Here is an 18,106-nt window from a genome sequence, read left to right as displayed (position 1 = left end):
TACCAGGTTTTACATTAAAGTTAAAAATTGCTAAAAGTTACTATTATAACACGTAATTGAAACTACTGCAAATAGATTTACATGCGAGGTCTGTGAGAACAGTAAAATGTGTTTTTTAGTAAAAGGTTATAAGAAGGCATGGAAATGTAAATATTTGCCTAAGGTTAAATGATTGTTTTAAATTAGATAAGATAAAGCTGAAGGTTCAAACAAGTGGTGAAAGGTTTCTAAAAATTAATCTTCAAAAAAGAAATTCTGTATGTGAACACTGAGTGGAATTCAAAAGGTTATTACATAGTTTTTTGTAAATTGAGCATTGAAATAAAAGCACAACAAGGTTTTCTTAAGGCACTAATCTGCTCTGTAGCAAAATTTGTAAAGGGTTATAAAAGGTTTATAAGAATCTTACTTCATGGTCAAATTGGTTGAGATTAGGTAGAATTGTCTATAAGGTTTCATTTAACAATTGGGTTTGACAATAGTAGACTAATGTTAAGGGTGAAATTTTGGATTTCTCTCCTTTATACAAGATTTTTATGTAATAGTAAAGGATAGTGAAAGATTTTCATTTGCCTTAAGAATAGACTGCCAAGTCAAAGGAAGAGAAGACAGGAGACAAATTGTTTGAAAAGCTGTCTTCTCTCCTAATGAGTACATATTTTTGCTCCTTGCTTCTTTAAAATTCTGAGTCATCATTTGGCAAAATAAATAATTTATGGCACTGTGGAATTCTATTTCATAACATCAAGTGTTTTAATCCTCTAACATATGTAACAGGATTCCCCAAATCAAACTTCAGTTTCAAAATTGTATTTCTTGACACCTGGATTTTCAGAGGCTCCAGAAGAGCCCCTGGAGTGTCTAGAAAAGAGAGGTAAACAGGATTAGTTGACATGTTTAGGTACATGGGATTGCCAAAATGGTGTTCCATCCTCTTTAGGTTATATTTTGGTGAATAATACAAATATGTGTTCCCAAACTGTATAGCATTTAAAAAATTCTGATGTCTAAGAATATGCTATCAATCATGGTTTAGGTTGTTATGTTAAGTTATTGAAAGCCACAGAGATAACCAAACCAAACACTTTCTAACTGTAGCTACCCTGGACATTTTGCTATTCACAGACATTTTTTTCCTTGTTTTAGTCCTTTTTAAAGGACAGTTTATAATAAGCTACAGAATATTGACAGGTGTTCTCATATACAGGTTTCTGATAACTTTGGAGATTGTAACATTAAAATAAAGGAAAAATGTACAGGACTCAAGAAGAGCTGATATGTTCATGAATATTGAGCAAAACAAGAACTCAATGTATTGAACTCAAAAATCGAAATAATCTTTTTAACTTTTGCTTGGAATATTGCTGGTCCTTGTTTTGTTTTCAGAGTCATGGAAACATATTTTAAACTATTTACAGCCTTTAATAACTGATTAAGTTATACTCCTATGAACCAAATTTGGAGCATGTTTGTTTCTCTCTGCCTGTTTCCTCTAGAATTTGGAAACTATCTGTGAGTATTCTTAACTTATGACAATATAGTTCTTTGCATCAGCACAGTAAGAATCCATTTTTCTTTTGCAACAGGACACAATTGGAGAAACTGGTTATTTCACCGAGGCCTAGACTGGAAAGATATGCTTACCTTTAAGGAGTCAAGCTCAAATTGCAGAGCCAATAAAAGGCCCTTGGGGAAAAACAGATTGGCCTCATACCCTTGCCTATGCAGTCCTTGTATAGGGTTCCTGACCTGTGGTAAGTACAGAATGGCACTTTCTAACAGACCTAGGAGCTCCAAGTTCATCTTGGGATGTTAAGAGGAGAGGATCACCCAACTCACAGGTATTTGAGGATAAAAACCCATGGCTGGCCTCAGCTTTAAAAGATTTTATCTGTGATTCCTTATGGAACAAAGTTCCATCAAAGGCAATCCAAAAGGCCTATGTAGAAATAGTTATTCCGGCTGCATTTTCTGCAAATAATCAGGCCAAGTATAAGAATAAAGTCTATTTTGCAAACAATTCAGGCTTATCATGATTTTTTTAATAAAAATGAGGACTGGAGAGATTGAAATTATGTTTCAAAACTTACCATAACTTTTTCATTAACTTCTAAACTCAATAGTTGTTTTTAAGTTTTTGTCTACATTTTTATACTAACCCTGCTTTTTCCTGTGAATCAATGAGCAATCTCTCGCTACAGCTCAGAAAGAAAAGGAGGGATGGGTAATGTGAAAATCTGGACCAATATTCTAGTTCTGAGTAATTATCCTGCAAATCCTGCCAGATGATAGGAATGCATAGGATGTCCATCACTTGGAGGATTCCTTTTGGAAAAGTAAGACCAAGGGAGCTAACAAAAGCCAAGCACCATGCACCTAAATCCTAGCAAGCATAACTATAGCTTCCAGTTATCTTAATGTGTCACAAGACATCCTTTTCTCTCCCTTGTTGGAGGAGGACTCAGTTCCACAGTTTTGCCTTAGCATTTAGCTATGATAAGGAGTCCATACAACCCCACTCCCTGAGATATATTTTTGTACCAAACTCAATTCCAAGCTTCCAGTCAAAGCCCTAGGAAAGAAAACTGGATCTGAAGGATCCAGAGGCAGATGATGATGAATGTTAAAAGACACAGCACAGGTGAGTATGGCTGATTCCTGCCAATTAAGCCAAGCTTCCCATTTCATGGATAAAGGCCATGCTAGTATCCATGGGCATAAATGAGGTCTAGGTAATTCAAGGCTACTGACAGCAGAGTAGACAGGGTGTACGTGGGTGAGAGTGAATAATTCCCACCTCCCTACCTGCCCTGTTAACATGGGTGAAAGCCATTTTAACACCCATGGTGGCACTTGCCAGGGTCACCAGGACTTGGGGATGCAAAGACAGAAGAGGGAAACAGATGATCTTCCTTCTCTCCCTCAGGTACTCCGGGTATCTGCTAGAAGGAGAACGGAATCAGAGATGCCTCTTCTCCTCTTTCTAGATGGGTAGCCATTCATCTTCAGTCTGTACCCCATTCAAATGCATCCTGAAGCCCTGGGACTCCTTTGAAAAAAATGCCTTCTTTTTTCCCTCTCTCCTTCTCTGTCTTCTCTTCACAAATAGGTAATTATGTCCTCATACTATGGGACACTTCCCTCAGATGCATCCTCTAAACTGAAAAGAGTTAATTTCCCAAAGCTTAAAATGGTTGGCTTTAGGATTGGGCTTAGGGTAAGGGAACCCAGAAACTCAATATGTTGACAAAAGGTTAAAGTTTTTTACCAGTCGGATTTTTGGCCTCCCTCTCTCTGTGAAAACCAGTAAAAGGTGTCAGGATTTTTCAACTCTCTTCACCCCTCCCCTTGTTTCATTTTAACGTTTTCTAATAACCCAGTGTGTCTTTTCTTGCCTTCAGGCCATCAAACTCCAAACGATCATGCAACGGGAGCCTCTGGCGATGGTTCTTTTTGCCAGAGACCCTGAGATAGGCCTCTGAGGGAGCTCTGACTGCCGTTTCTCCAAAACAGCGCCCCCTGTCAGCAGGAAAGAGTTAGGGATCCGTCTTCATCCTTATCCTTTTTTTTTTTTTCAATTTATTTTGAAATTTATTTTTATTTTTATTTTTATTTTTATTTTTTAATTTATTTATTATTATTATACTTTAAGTTGTAGGGTACATGTGCATAACGTGCAGGTTTGTTACATATGTATACTTGTGCCATGTTGCTGTGCTGCACCCATCAACTCGTCATTTACATCAGGTATAACTCCCAATGCAATCCCTCCCCCCTCCCCCCTCCCCATGATAGGCCCCTGTGTGTGATGTTCCCCTTCCTGAGTCCAAGTGATCTCATTGTTCAATTCCCACCTATGAGTGAGAACATGCGGTGTTTGGTTTTCTGTTCTTGTGATAGTTTGCTAAGAATGATGGTTTCCAGCCGCATCCATGTCCCTACAAAGGACACAAACTCATCCTTTTTGATGGCTGCATAGTATTCCATGGTGTATATGTGCCACATTTTCTTAATCCAGTCTGTCACTGATGGACATTTGGGTTGATTCCAAGTCTTTGCTATTGTGAATAGTGCTGCAATAAACATACGTGTGCATGTGTCTTTATAGCAGCATAATTTATAATCTTTTGGGTATATACCCAGTAATGGGATGGCTGGGTCATATGGTACATCTAGTTCTAGATCCTTGAGGAATCGCCATACTGTTTTCCATAATGGTTGAACTAGTTTACAATCCCACCAACAGTGTAAAAGCGTTCCTATTTCTCCACATCCTCTCCAGCACCTGTTGTTTCCTGACTTTTTAATGATCGCCATTCTAACTGGTGTGAGATGATATCTCATTGTGGTTTTGATTTGCATTTCTCTGATGGCCAGTGATGATGAGCATTTTTTCATGTGTCTGTTGGTTGTATGAATGTCTTCTTTTGAGAAATGTCTGTTCATATCCTTTGCCCACTTTTTGATGGGGTTGTTTGTTTTTTTCTTGTAAATTTGTTTGAGTTCTTTGTAGGTTCTGGATATTAGCCCTTTGTCAGATGAGTAGATTGCAAAAATTTTCTCCCATTCTGTAGGTTGCCTGTTCACTCTGATGGTAGTTTCTTTTGCTGTGCAGAAGCTCTTTAGTTTAATGAGATCCCATTTGTCAATTTTGGCTTTTGCTGCCGTTGCTTTTGGTGTTTTAGACATGAAGTCTTTGCCCATGCCTATGTCCTGAATGGTACTACTTAGGTTTTCCTCTAGGATTTTTATGGTATTAGGTCTAACATTTAAGTCTCTAATCCATCTTGAATTAATTTTCGTATAAGGAGTAAGGAAAGGATCCAGTTTCAGCTTTCTACTTATGGCTAGCCAATTTTCCCAGCACCATTTATTAAATAGGGAGTCCTTTCCCCATTTCTTGTTCCTCTCAGGTTTGTCAAAGATCAGATGGCTGTAGATGTGTGGTATTATTTCTGAGGACTCTGTTCTGTTCCATTGGTCTATATCTCTGTTTTGGTACCAGTACCATGCTGTTTTGGTTACGGTAGCCTTGTAGTATAGTTTGAAGTCAGGTAGCGTGATGCCTCCAGCTTTGTTCTTTTGACTTAGGATTGTCTTGGAGATGCGGGCTCTTTTTTGGTTCCATATGAACTTTAAAGCAGTTTTTTCCAATTCTGTGAAGAAAGTCATTGGTAGCTTGATGGGGATGGCATTGAATCTCTAAATTACCTTGGGCAGTATGGCCATTTTCACGATATTGATTCTTCCTATCCATGAGCATGGTATGTTCTTCCATTTGTTTGTGTCCTCTTTGATTTCACTGAGCAGTGGTTTGTAGTTCTCCTTGAAGAGGTCCTTTACATCCCTTGTAAGTTGGATTCCTAGGTATTTTATTCTCTTTGAAGCAATTGTGAATGGAAGTTCATTCCTGATTTGGCTCTATGTTTGTCTGTTACTGGTGTATAAGAATGCTTGTGATTTTTGCACATTAATTTTGTATCCTGAGACTTTGCTGAAGTTGCTTATCAGCTTAAGGAGATTTTGGGCTGAGACAATGGGGTTTTCTAAATATACAATCATGTCATCTGCAAACAGGGACAGTTTGACTTCTTCTTTTCCTAACTGAATACCCTTGATTTCTTTCTCTTGCCTAATTGCCCTAGCCAGAACTTCCAACACTATGTTGAATAGGAGTGGTGAGAGAGGGCATCCCTGTCTTGTGCCCGTTTTCAAAGGGAATTTTTCCAGTTTTTGCCCATTCAGTATGATATTGGCTGTGGGTTTGTCATAAATAGCTCTTATTATTTTGAGGTACATTCCATCAATACCGAATTTATTGAGCGTTTTTAGCATGAAGGGCTGTTGAATTTTGTCAAAAGCCTTTTCTGCATCTATTGAGATAATCATGTGGTTCTTGTCTTTGGTTCTGTTTATATGCTGGATTATGTTTATTGATTTGCGAATGTTGAACCAGCCTTGCATCCCAGGGATGAAGCCCACTTGATCATGGTGGATAAGCTTTTTGATGTGTTGCTGAATCCGGTTTGCCAGTATTTTATTGAGGATTTTTGCATCGATGTTCATCAGGGATATTGGTCTAAAATTCTCTTTTTTTGTTGTGTCTCTGCCAGGCTTTGGTATCAGGATGATAAAAAAGCCAAAAAGTTGGCCTCATAAAATGAGTTAGGGAGGATTCCCTCTTTTTCTATTGATTGGAATAGTTTCAGAAGGCATGGTACCAACTCCTCCTTGTACCTCTGGTAGAATTCAGCTGTGAATCCATCTGGTCCTGGACTTTTTTTGGTTGGTAGGCTATTAATTATTGCCTCAATTTCAGAGCCTGCTATTGGTCTATTCAGGGATTCAACTTCTTCCTGGTTTAGTCTTGGAAGAGTGTAAGTGTCCAGGAAATTATCCATTTCTTCTAGATTTTCCAGTTTATTTGCGTAGAGGTGTTTATAGTATTCTCTGATGGTAGTTTGTATTTCTGTGGGGTCGGTGGTGATATCCCCTTTATCATTTTTAATTGTGTCGATTTGATTCTTCTCTCTTTTCTTCTTTATTAGTCTTGCTAGTGGTCTGTCAATTTTGTTGATCTTTTCAAAAAACCAACTCCTGGATTCATTGATTTTTTGGAGGGTTTTTTGTGTCTCTATCTCCTTCAGTTCTGCTCTGATCTTAGTTATTTCTAGCCTTCTGCTAGCTTTCGAATGTGTTTGCTCTTGCTTCTCTAGTTCTTTTAATTGCGATGTTAGAGTGTCAATTTTAGAACTTTCCTGCTTTCTCTTGTGGGCATTTAGTGCTATAAATTTCCCTCTACACACTGCTTTAAATGTGTCCCAGAGATTCTGGCATGTTGTATCTTTGTTCTCATTGGTTTCAAAGAACATCTTTATTTCTGCCTTCATTTCGTTATGTACCCAGTAGTCATTCAGGAGCAGGTTGTTCAGTTTCCATGTAGTTGAGCGGTTTTGATTGAGTTTCTTAGTCCTGAGTTCTAGTTTGATTGCACTGTGGTCTGAGAGACAGTTTGTTATAATTTCTGTTCTTTTACATTTGCTGAGGAGTGATTTACTTCCAATTACGTGGTCGATTTTGGAGTAAGTACGATGTGGTGCTGAGAAGAATGTATATTCTGTTGATTTGGGGTGGAGAGTTCTATAGATGTCTATTAGGTCTGCTTGCTGCAGAGATGAGTTCAATTCCTGGATATCCTTGTTAACTTTCTGTCTCGTTGATCTGTCTAATGTTGACAGTGGAGTGTTGAAGTCTCCCATTATTATTGTATGGGAGTCTAAGTCTCTTTGTAAGTCTCTAAGGACTTGCTTTATGAATCTGGGTGCTCCTGTATTGGGTGCATATATATTTAGGATAGTTAGCTCTTCCTGTTGAATTGATCCCTTAACCATTATGTAATGGCCTTCTTTGTCTCTTTTGATCTTTGATGGTTTAAAGTCTGTTTTATCAGAGACTAGGATTGCAACCCCCGCTTTTTTTTGTTCTCCATTTGCTTGGTAAATCTTCCTCCATCCCTTTATTTTGAGCCTATGTATGTCTCTGCGTGTGAGATGGGTCTCCTGAATACAGCAGACTGATGGGTCTTGACTCTTTATCCAGTTTGCCAGTCTGTGTCTTTTAATTGGAGCATTTAGTCCATTTACATTTAAGGTTAATATTGTTATGTGTGAACTTGATCCTGCCATTATGATATTAACTGGTTATTTTGCTCGTTAGTTGATGCAGTTTCTTCCTAGCCTCGATGGTCTTTACATTTTGGCATGTTTTTGCAATGGCTGGTACCGGTTGTTCCTTTCCATGTTTAGTGCTTCCTTCAGGGTCTCTTGTAAGGCAGGCCTAGTGGTGACAAAATCTCTAAGCATTTGCTTATCTGTAAAGGATTTTATTTCTCCTTCACTTATGAAACTTAGTTTGGCTGGATATGAAATTCTGGGTTTAAAATTCTTTTCTTTAAGAATGTTGAATATTGGCCCCCACTCTCTTCTGGCTTGGAGAGTTTCTGCCGAGAGATCTGCCTTTAGTCTGATGGGCTTCCCTTTGTGGGTAACCTGACCTTTCTCTCTGGCTGCCCTTAAGATTTTTTCCTTCATTTCAACTTTGGTGAATCTGGCAATTATGTGTCTTGGAGTTGCTCTTCTCGAGGAGTATCTTCGTGGTGTTCTCTGTATTTCCTGGATTTGAATGTTGGCCTGCCCTACTAGGTTGGGGAAGTTCTCCTGGATGATATCCTGAAGAGTGTTTTCCAACTTGGTTCCATTTTCCCCCTCACTTTCAGGCACCCCAATCAGACGTAGATTTGGTCTTTTTACATAATCCCATACTTCTTGCAGGCTTTGTTCATTTCTTTTTCTTCTTTTTTCTTTTGGTTTCTCTTCTCGCTTCATTTCATTCATTTGATCCTCAATCGCAGATACTCTTTCTTCCAGTTGATGGAGTCGGTTACTGAAGCTTATGCATTTGTCACGTATTTCTCGTGTCATGGTTTTCATCTCTTTCATTTCGTTTATGACCTTCTCTGCATTAATTACTCTAGTCATCAATTCTTCCACTTTTTTTTTCAAGATTTTTAGTTTCTTTGCGCTGGGTACGTAATTCCTCCTTTAGCTCTGAGAAATTTGATGGACTGAAGCCTTCTTCTCTCATCTCATCAAAGTCATTCTCCGTCCAGCTTTGATGCGTTGCTGGCGATGAGCTGCGCTCCTTTGCCGGGGGAGATGCGCTCTTATTTTTTGAATTTCCAGCTTTTCTGCCCTGCTTTTTCCCCATCTTTGTGGTTTTATCTGCCTCTGGTCTTTGATGATGGTGATGTACTGATGGGGTTTTGGTGTAGGTGTCCTTCCTGTTTGATAGTTTTCCTTCTAACAGTCAGGACCCTCAGCTGTAGGTCTGTTGGAGATTGCTTGAGGTCCACTCCGGATCCTGTTTGCCTGGGTATCAGCAGCAGAGGCTCAGTTGAAAATGCATAAATCACTGGTCTTCTGTGTCGCTCGCGCTGGGAGTTGGAGACTGGAGCTGTTCCTATTCGGCCATCTTGCTCCGCCCTTTTAGCATTAGCTTTTTACACACCTTTCGTAATTGCATTGTAATTTCCTAAGAAACTTTGCTTAAAGTCTTTTTTTAAAGTTTGATGAAGATAATAAGCAATATTACTGTTTTAACTCTAGACAAGTTGTCCTCAAACTTGTAGGCACATCAGTATGTTCAGATGGGTAAAATGCATGTGCCTAGGTCTCTTCCTCAAGTACTGTGATTCAGTGGGTTTTGGGGAAGTCTTAGAATATACATTCTAACAAGCTTGCCAAATGGCTGTGATGTAGGAGGTCCTGGTACCAAATTCTGAAAAAAACATCATTGCTGACAATGCAGAGGAATCCTCAGAGACAAGACTCATACAAACAATGGCTTACAAGTAGTTTAAGAAAAGAGTTTGTAAAATATACGCAAAATGTAGAAAATAGTTTCAAAACCTAGACACAAAGGACTGTGATTTTACTGAGCTTCCAGATCAATAAGAACCTAGATTGTATTTTCAAGTGTTGAAATTTTGGAATTATGTTAATGGTCCCTAGACGACAGCACAAAATACTTAGCAATTGAAACTGCTTTGGGAATCCATCATATGTGCTCCCAAGGGATGCCTGATATGCCTGTGTGAGTCCTTGAGAATGGCATTGAGGGTCTGAGCAAGTTTTATAGCTCAATCGTACATTCTGGGCTCTCAGAAAGTGTCTGTCTCTTCCTTACCCCTGCTATAGAATATATCTCCAGTGCTTTATTCTGTAGTTGGTCTAAATATGCATTCATTAAAAATGTGTTGAATTGGATCAAATCTTCCTTTCCCTGTTCACCTTCTTGTAGTCAGGTCATTAAGCAGTAAATTAATCAGAACAACCCAAATTGGTGAGGAGAAAACAGAAATAAATTATCCAGATAACCTGAGAGAAGTGTGTGGTTTGCCTGCATTCTCAAAATTACTTCCCCAATCACCATTTTATTCAGCATGTGTTAGATAAGGTTTAATCTAACAAACTTTCAATAGCATTGTTATAAGAAACAATCCTCTCTTTGATTCTGAGTTCATGGAGACTACACAGTGGTAAGGTCATCCTCTTTGAGAGTTCTAATGCAAAAAAATCTTTTATTGGTATGACACATATACTAATTGAACTATTTCTTCTGACCTTGATTACAAACCCCACGATGCCCCAAATAGATTTGCCTTTGAAACTACCTTGACAAGGTTTACAAATCAATTTCCTTCATAGAGATTGGTTGGGCTTTTGTTTAGAAACAGGTTTTCTTTCTTTCTCTCTCTCTCTCTTTTTTTTTCTTTTGGTTCCTCCCTGGCATCAATCTGAACAGCATCCTGAAAAAATGCTACACCTAATTTGCTTCTGCAAATGAGAGCAATTAAAATAACTCGACAAAAATGATGAAGGCTCTCGGATGATTTAAAGGCCAAGAATGAGGTACAATGACTGTGTTTATTCCTTTATCATCTGACTTGCCAGCAGCCCAGGAGTTCAGGTGTTAAGTGCTTCCAGCCCAGTTTTGACTTGCATGGTCCAGCTCCTTACTGAGACACACAGCTGTTGGTCTGAACTTTAGCACTGAGGGAACATGGGCCAGGCACTGCCAGGTCATCTTTGTCCCAAAACATATGCAGCCAAACTGCAGGGATCTGCTCCTGAACTGGTATTCCCAGTTTAGGGTGTGTGTGTGTGTGTGTGTGTGTGTGTGTGTGTGTGTGTGTTCCCAACTGCCTCTTAGTTCAGAGACAGCATGTGTACTAGAAAGAGCTACTTGAATAGATGGGGCATATAGTTCGACATATCTGGATTCTAATCTAATATTGATCACTTATCTTTGGGTTCTTAGGACTTTATTAACCTGTAACAACCTGTTTCCTTAGATATGACACTGACCTTCATGAGCGTTTGACCTGTGCCATTCTCCTCTCTACCTCACCTTGTCCCACTCCATGAGTTACTCTGATTGCTATGGCTTTAGTTTAGCACCTCCAATAAGTCAAGTTCTTTTCTACACCAAGGCATTTGCCCGTGCTATTCCTCTTATTTACAACCCACCTCCCACCCGTACCTCACCTAACACCCCAACTGACTAACTCAGGTCTCAGCTTAAAAACCACTTACTTACACAGGTCTTTTTTGACACCCCACCCCAGCCAAAATTAAGTTTACTCTCATTGCATATTCATCAATAGGTTCTGTGTATTATGTGGTGGTGGCACTCATTACAGTTTGTAAACAAATATACATATATAGTAGTCACCCACATTCTTTATCATATCTTCCTATCTCATTGTCTTCATTTTCTTCATAGTGCTTATTAATTTCTTACATTTTATATTTCAGTTAATTATAGGGTACTCTTTCCCAGAACATATGTTTTGTGAATATAGGGACCTTGACTGTTTTATTCACAATTGCATTTCCCGTGCTGGCTACAAAGGCCCTGGCATAAAGGCAGCGCTCAAAACACATGTGTAGGTTGAATGGATGGTTGAGTTAATCGTGGGTAATTATCCACTTAGCAACATAGTTCTGAAGATCAGAGATGATGCGTAAAAACACCTAATGCAGTGAGAGGCACTTGTAGCACTCAAATAAAAGGTGCTTATCATTACTGACATTAATAAACAGGCATATAACAAAGAAGACAGGAAGGGTTTCTTCTAAACAACCGCATATTTCTGGAGTGTGAACACATCTAGTATAATATGCTATACCATCTACATGAATAGTTCAGCAAAATTTATGCCACGACCCTTCATCTGTGCCACCTCCCTCCTCAAGGTTCACACTCGCTCCAGCACCTTGAACAAAGCAAAGTTCATCAGGCAGCCATACTGTTTCATTCCCCTGGGGCTTTGGATCCCTCTACCTGAAATAGCCCACATGAGGTAAGCTGAGGCAATATATAAAATGATTTTGGCCTTTATTCCACCCCCTAATTAAGGACATACCAATTATATTAGATTGGTACAAAAGTAATTGTGGTTTTTGCCATTGAAAGTAATACTTTTACTTTTGCACTAAACTAATAGGAGAGTTTCAGAGCATCTCCTCTTCTAGTCAGGGCCAACTGAAACACAGCCACGTTAGACTCTTGATAAATTGTTGGCAGCTTTTACTGATAACAACATGTTACTTTTATATTTTTCTCCTAAATTTCCAGAGTCATCCTCAATTAAGCTTATGAAAAGTCTCTGTATTAAAGTGGAAGAATTCTCTACAATCTTTAATCTCTCTAAAATACTGAATCACAGCTTATTTTCTCTCTCTTTCTCAATGTTTCTAAATTGAAAAGATATAGAAAGGATAAACCAGGGAAATATTGTGAAATACTGTGTCCACAATGGGGGCTTTCATGTTTGAGCTGGGGTAAATAAGAGAAAAATCATTAAATGTGACTTCAGTTTTGATAACGGAAATATTACTTTCTCCATTGGCCATAGTTTTTCTTACTACATTAGCAGCACCTTAGCAACTAAGCATCACAAGATCTCTCTTGCAGAAGGAAACTGAGATCCAGAATAATTAAGTGGTTAGTTATCAAATGCATTTCCATCCCTGGTTCCTACCAAGGGCTTCTTTTTAAATGAAATTCTTGGCTGGACATGGTGGCTCATGCCTGTAATCCCAGCACTTTGAGAGGCCGAGGCGGGTGGATCACCTTAAGTCAGGAGTTCGAGACCAGCCTAGCCAACAGGGTGAAACCCCATCTCTACTAAAAATACAAAAATTAGCTGGATGCGGTGGCAGATGCCTGTAATCCCAGCTACTCAAGAGGCTGAGGCAGGAGAATCACTTGAACCCAAGAGGCAGAGGTTGCAGTGAGCCAAAATCATGCCATTGCACTCCAGCCTGGAGGACAAGAGCAAGACTCCATCTAAAAAGGAAAAAAAAAGAAAAAGAAATTGACTTCGTGGTACAGTTTTTAAGTGGTAGCTAGACACAATGGTAGTGGGATGTCATCCTGTGGCTTGCTAAAGCAGGATGGCAATTTAAATGCCCAAAAGAATTAGGCTGGTGATGAGTCTGAGTGATGCTGACCATGTTAAGGAAAAAGTTCATTTTCCACTTAACTCTATTACAATAAAAAAAGAATGTCCATTCAGTGACAAATGGCAATGGACAATTGACATCAAGACTTGGGGAAAATAGGGAGTGATAGAGACTCTGGCTAATTGGAAGAGCAAGTCGAATCTGAAGGAGGCAACTATTAAGCACCATCTAATTGTCTCAAGAAGATGAGCCTTATGTTTTCAAATCTACATGTGCTTTGAAATCAGCCAGAAATCCAGAGTTTTGCATGCGATTTCCCAATTTCAATTATTGCTTTCAATTAATTATGGTTAATTATAATGTGCTTATTTGTAAATATCTTCAGTAGTTTGAATGCTTCTGAGTGATGAAATCTTGCTCATTTTCTCTGTCGTTTCACATAATCGGATGTTGAGTCCAGAATCTCCAACGTGCATGGTAACAGTGAGTTCTTTTGGAAGAGGCTAACTGCCAAATATGAGAGCCAAGTGAAGTGCATTGTTCACTTGAGTGAAGGCTGTGTAGATAGCTGCTCAGAAGTGATTCCAGCCTAACTTATTCCATGCACCCCTCACAAATCCTTTCCCACCCCCTTGGGATCTTGAACTATCACTGAGATTCCCATCTCAGAAGGTAATCTCATTTCTGAAATGTGGTACTTACCGGCTCCCAAACCATAACTTAGATGTGCATTTAACCCCAACCCTCAATTCTTTAAGAATCTTCATCACCAGGGTTCTGGTTGTCATGCCAATGGGTCTGACTTGGCACTATTTCCATTCTTGGTCTTGTGCATTTTGTGGGCCCTATCAGTCCAGGAACACATATTTATTGGTTCCAGATAATATTCTTACATTCGTTGATAATTTTGTTTCCTCCTGATTTTTCTTCTTTCTAGGCCTCCTGTTAGTTGAACACTTCTTGGATGGATCTTCCCAATATTATATATTTTTTATTCCAATTTTTCATCTGTATGCCTATTTATTTTATTTTCTGAGAGATTTCACAATTTTTTTTTTTTTTTTTTTGGTAGAGTCTCATTTTGTCGCCCAGGCTGGAGTACAGTGGCTCGATCGGCTCACTGCAAGCTCCGCCTCCCGGGTTTACGCCATTCTCCTGCCTCAGCCTTCCGAGTAGCTGGGACTACAAGCGCCCGCCACCTTGCCCGGCTAATTTTTTGTATTTTTTTTTTTAGTAGAGATGGGGTTTCACCGTGTTAGCCAGGATGGTCTCAATCTCCTAACCTCGTGATCTGCCTGCCTCAGCCTCCCAAAGCGTTGGGATCACAGGCATGAGCCACCGCTCCCAGCCAGTTCTTTTTCTGTATTATCGTCTGCTACTGTTTCCCAAATTGCAGGCTTCCTTTGCATGTCTAGTGGTGTTTTGTTGTCTGCCCATTTTCAGAGCAAGGTAGAAATCTGCATAAGAGTCCCACATGTTCACGGGGAGCAGGGAGAGAGAACTTGTTGAATGGTGGGCTTCTCTGTAGGATGATTGGGTAGGCAGGGGACTAGCTGCTTCACTAGGGGATCTTCCAAAATCAGGGTCCGCACATAAGAGCTCCCAACCTTCTTGCCTCGGATGGTGGTGATGGGAGTGAGGGAGTGGATCTGACCCTCAGTGCTCTCAAAACTGAACTACAAAGTGTGGCTGAGTGGTCGGGCGTGGTGGCTCATGCCTGTAATCCCATCACTTTGGGGGGCCAATGTGGGCGGATCACCTAAAGTCAGGAGTTCAAGACCAGACTGACCAATATGGCAAAACCCCATCTCTACTAAAAATACAAAAATTAACCATGCGCAGTGGTGGACGCCTGTAATCCTAGCTACTTGGGGGCTGAGGCAGGAGAATTTCTTGAGCCCTGGAGACAGAGGTTGCAGTGACCCGAGATCACGCCACTGCACTCCAGCCTGGGTGACAGAGAGAGACTCCGTCTCAAAAAAACAACAACAACAACAAAAAATAAAATGTGTTTGAGTCTGTCATCATTCAATAGGTCTTTGCTTAAACTGTGCTCAGTCCTGTGCCTCTTGCTAGGTTTACACGGAACTTGCATCTCACAGTTTAGAACATGTCTGATTCAATTCCTCCACATCCAAAGAAAGACGAAATAGAGTCTGCCCATCGAAATCTGAATGTCAGATGGCCAAGGAATATTTTTAACATAAATATATATCATGTAATTATTTATAATATGAAATTCAAATTTAATTGAATCTCCTGTATTTTCTCTGGATCCAGGGGATGAGGGGAAGAGAAGGGTAGTTAGCTGGCTCATCAGTGTGGAAAGTGGCAGGGATCTGGGGGAGTCTGGAGATCTTCTACCAACTTTCAACCAATCCCTCATTGGCCCAACTCTTCACCCCAACCCGCATAGCACATGGTGCAGGCAAATCTTCTGTCCCTTCTGAAATTCTGCAAGGGAGCTTGGCTTCCTCTCATTGTCATGTCCCTCTGTAAACTTTCAGCATTCAGATTTGTCTGTGTTGTTATCATATTTTATTCCATCTAAGATGCAATCGATTATAGAATACATTATTCATTATCTAATAAATAATTTAGAAGGAAAAATGCTGCCAATTACAACTGTAAGATATCACCAATTGTAAGAGCCATTCTGATTTCAGAAACATTAAAATGTTAAAAAGATGAATGTTTTAGAACTGATAAAATACACCAATTCCTCCATTGTCTCCCACTCTTGCCAAAATAAATTAACATCTCTTATCTACTATTATCTCTTATTTCATCTCTGCTGTTCTATATTTTTTTCTCATTTTAGAGGAATCTCAGGGGATAGTAGAGTTGTATGCATGTGGTTATTCTTCTTTCTCTACTATTCTTTAATTGAATGGAAATTTTAGATCAATCTGTGGTTTGATATAAGGAGGGATGAGCTCTGGTGACATGTTTCCTTCTATTCCTACCAGACGTGTGGCAGCACTGTGGAGACGACAGCATGCCAAGAGTGCCTGCCTGGGCCTGCCCCAGCCTCAGTCAGCCACTGCCAAGCCCCCGCCAGATAACACAGCTCTGGCCACAGCTGAGACAGCCTAGAGAATAATTTACTCCCACCCCTCTGTGCTGAGTCACTGTAACTATTTCAGGCAGAACAGAACCTATGAGGTGTGAGCAGATCATTTTAAAGGGCAGGACGTCAGGTGATGAGCCCCCATGCCAAGACAAACAGCAGGGATGACAGGAACAATTTATCTTGTTCTGTTCTTTATGTACATCTCCCAAAATCTCAGCTTTTGGAGTTCCCTTTTTATCCTTGCAACTTATCTCTTTCATCCTGCTTGGGGTTTCTCTTATTTTCTTTCCCTGAGTTGGACCTTTGTTTTCTCTCTTTCGTTCATTCAACTATGTGCCCTGGGACTGTTCTTGGCACTGGGGACACAGCAGTGACCAAAACAGGCAACAATCACCACTCACAGGGAGCTTGTATTGAGGAGTGACAGGGGGACAGAGAATAAAAGGGTAAATAAAGTATGTGATATGTTAGAAAGTGATCAATGCTACAGGAAAAAAGAGCCTTCTAGGAGACTGGGCAGGTCAGGAGGAATGGGATTCCTATTTTAAACAGGGTGGTCTGGGAAATTCTCATCAAGTGGAGACCTTTGAGGAAAGGCCTGAAGGAGTGAGGGAGTGAGCCAGGTAATCGCCTGGGGAGTGAGGGGGCAGCATTCCAGGCAGAAGGAACAGCAAATATGACTGCCCTGGGGCAGGAACATACAGGGAAAGTCAAGGAAGAGCCTGGGCAGCATGGGTGGGTGGGGCAGGCAAAGAGCACAGTGATAGGGAGGGGGTGAGGGTGGGGTGTCCAGATCAGGTAGAGCTGAGTCATTATTGTAATGTTTTCTAGGGTTTCTCCTTGAAGGGATGTGAGCAGTCCCATGCCTCCACCTCTACATCTCCCCCTCCTCCCAGATGAATGTGACCTAACCTGTATCTTCTCAGGACCCTATGCAGGCCATGTGCACTTCTTCTCACTTTCTAAAAATCCTCCTCATTTCTAAAGTTTCCTTTGAAAAACTGAGCCTGATGTCATCACTTCCCATACCTCAAGATCCTCCCTCTCAGGCCAAAACCAGTCCCTTTCTCAGGGAATGACTCCAGTTTTGAAACCTAAATTTATGTCTCTGTGATCAGCTCAAGGATTGAGAATCATAAAAACCTCGTACAGTGTTCTCACTGTTTAATTTTCAGCTCAGGGATTTAATCTGACAAATTACCTTTTATCTCATTTATGGTGACTGAGATTCAGCAACTTTCCCTTGAACTAAAGGGTAAGGTAAAATACTACTTTGGGGAGGAATGAGAAGTTAAATTAGTTCCTGGGGTGCAATTATTAACAGCAAATCTAATGTAATGGTCTAGCAAGTGCCAAGTATAACCCCAGCACTTGGAGAAGTTGATCAATAAATGTAGCGTATGTTATCTTCCAGCATTGCTGGTGTAATAAAAAAAACATTTTAGGGTTCTCTCAAGGTTGAAAGAGAGCTCAGAGAATCTTCTCTTAATCATATTCAACAACTAGAATCATAAAACAAAGCACCCAGCTATCATGCCTTGTTAAGATGCCGTGTCAAAGGGTCTAATTTAATCATTTAGTGCTATTAAGTAGAAATTAGGTTTCCATGGAGGCACTGGCTTTCGACTTGGCAGAATTCTGATCCTCATTTGCTCATCTTTTTCCTCTATAGAAAACAGAATGATAATCATAATACTCTTTTCTAGTTTCCAAAGCTGCACACCTGGGTGATGGCCTCTCAGGTCCAGGTGCTTCTTAGAGGGGATTTATTTTATCTGGCTGTGGAAACATGAGACAAAATGACATGAAACATGAGACAAAATGAAACGGATCTCAGATTTATTATTGGCATCGGTTAGGGGTCTGCAATTAGGAGTCTGAAGTTCCGGGTTATTCTGTTGGTTCACCTTACAGCAGGATCAAATGAATCATGTAGCTGAATGCACTTGGAAGAAGCAGCAGCATCACTGACTGTTTTATATTTTTGACCTACCCAACACATAGA

At 40.0% G+C, this 18,106-nt stretch overlaps 1 long non-coding RNA gene across 2 annotated transcripts in view; it reads left to right on the top strand.

Annotated features, from left to right (window-relative positions):
* The window catches only part of LOC112425903 (uncharacterized), a 537,838-nt gene that overhangs the window by 472,134 nt on the left and 47,598 nt on the right, over window positions 1-18,106 (top strand). For both annotated transcript variants that reach the window (XR_011620212.1, XR_011620213.1), the window contains exon 5: window positions 1,587-1,754. This is a non-coding gene — a long non-coding RNA (uncharacterized lncRNA). The remainder of the gene's footprint in view (window positions 1-1,586; window positions 1,755-18,106) is intronic.

The sequence above is a fragment of the Macaca nemestrina genome, chromosome 2, assembly GCF_043159975.1.
Source record: "Macaca nemestrina isolate mMacNem1 chromosome 2, mMacNem.hap1, whole genome shotgun sequence".
NCBI lineage: Eukaryota > Metazoa > Chordata > Mammalia > Primates > Cercopithecidae > Macaca > Macaca nemestrina.
The sequence above is the reverse complement of the archived record's forward strand: the minus strand, read 5'-3'. Positions and strand labels throughout refer to the sequence as shown.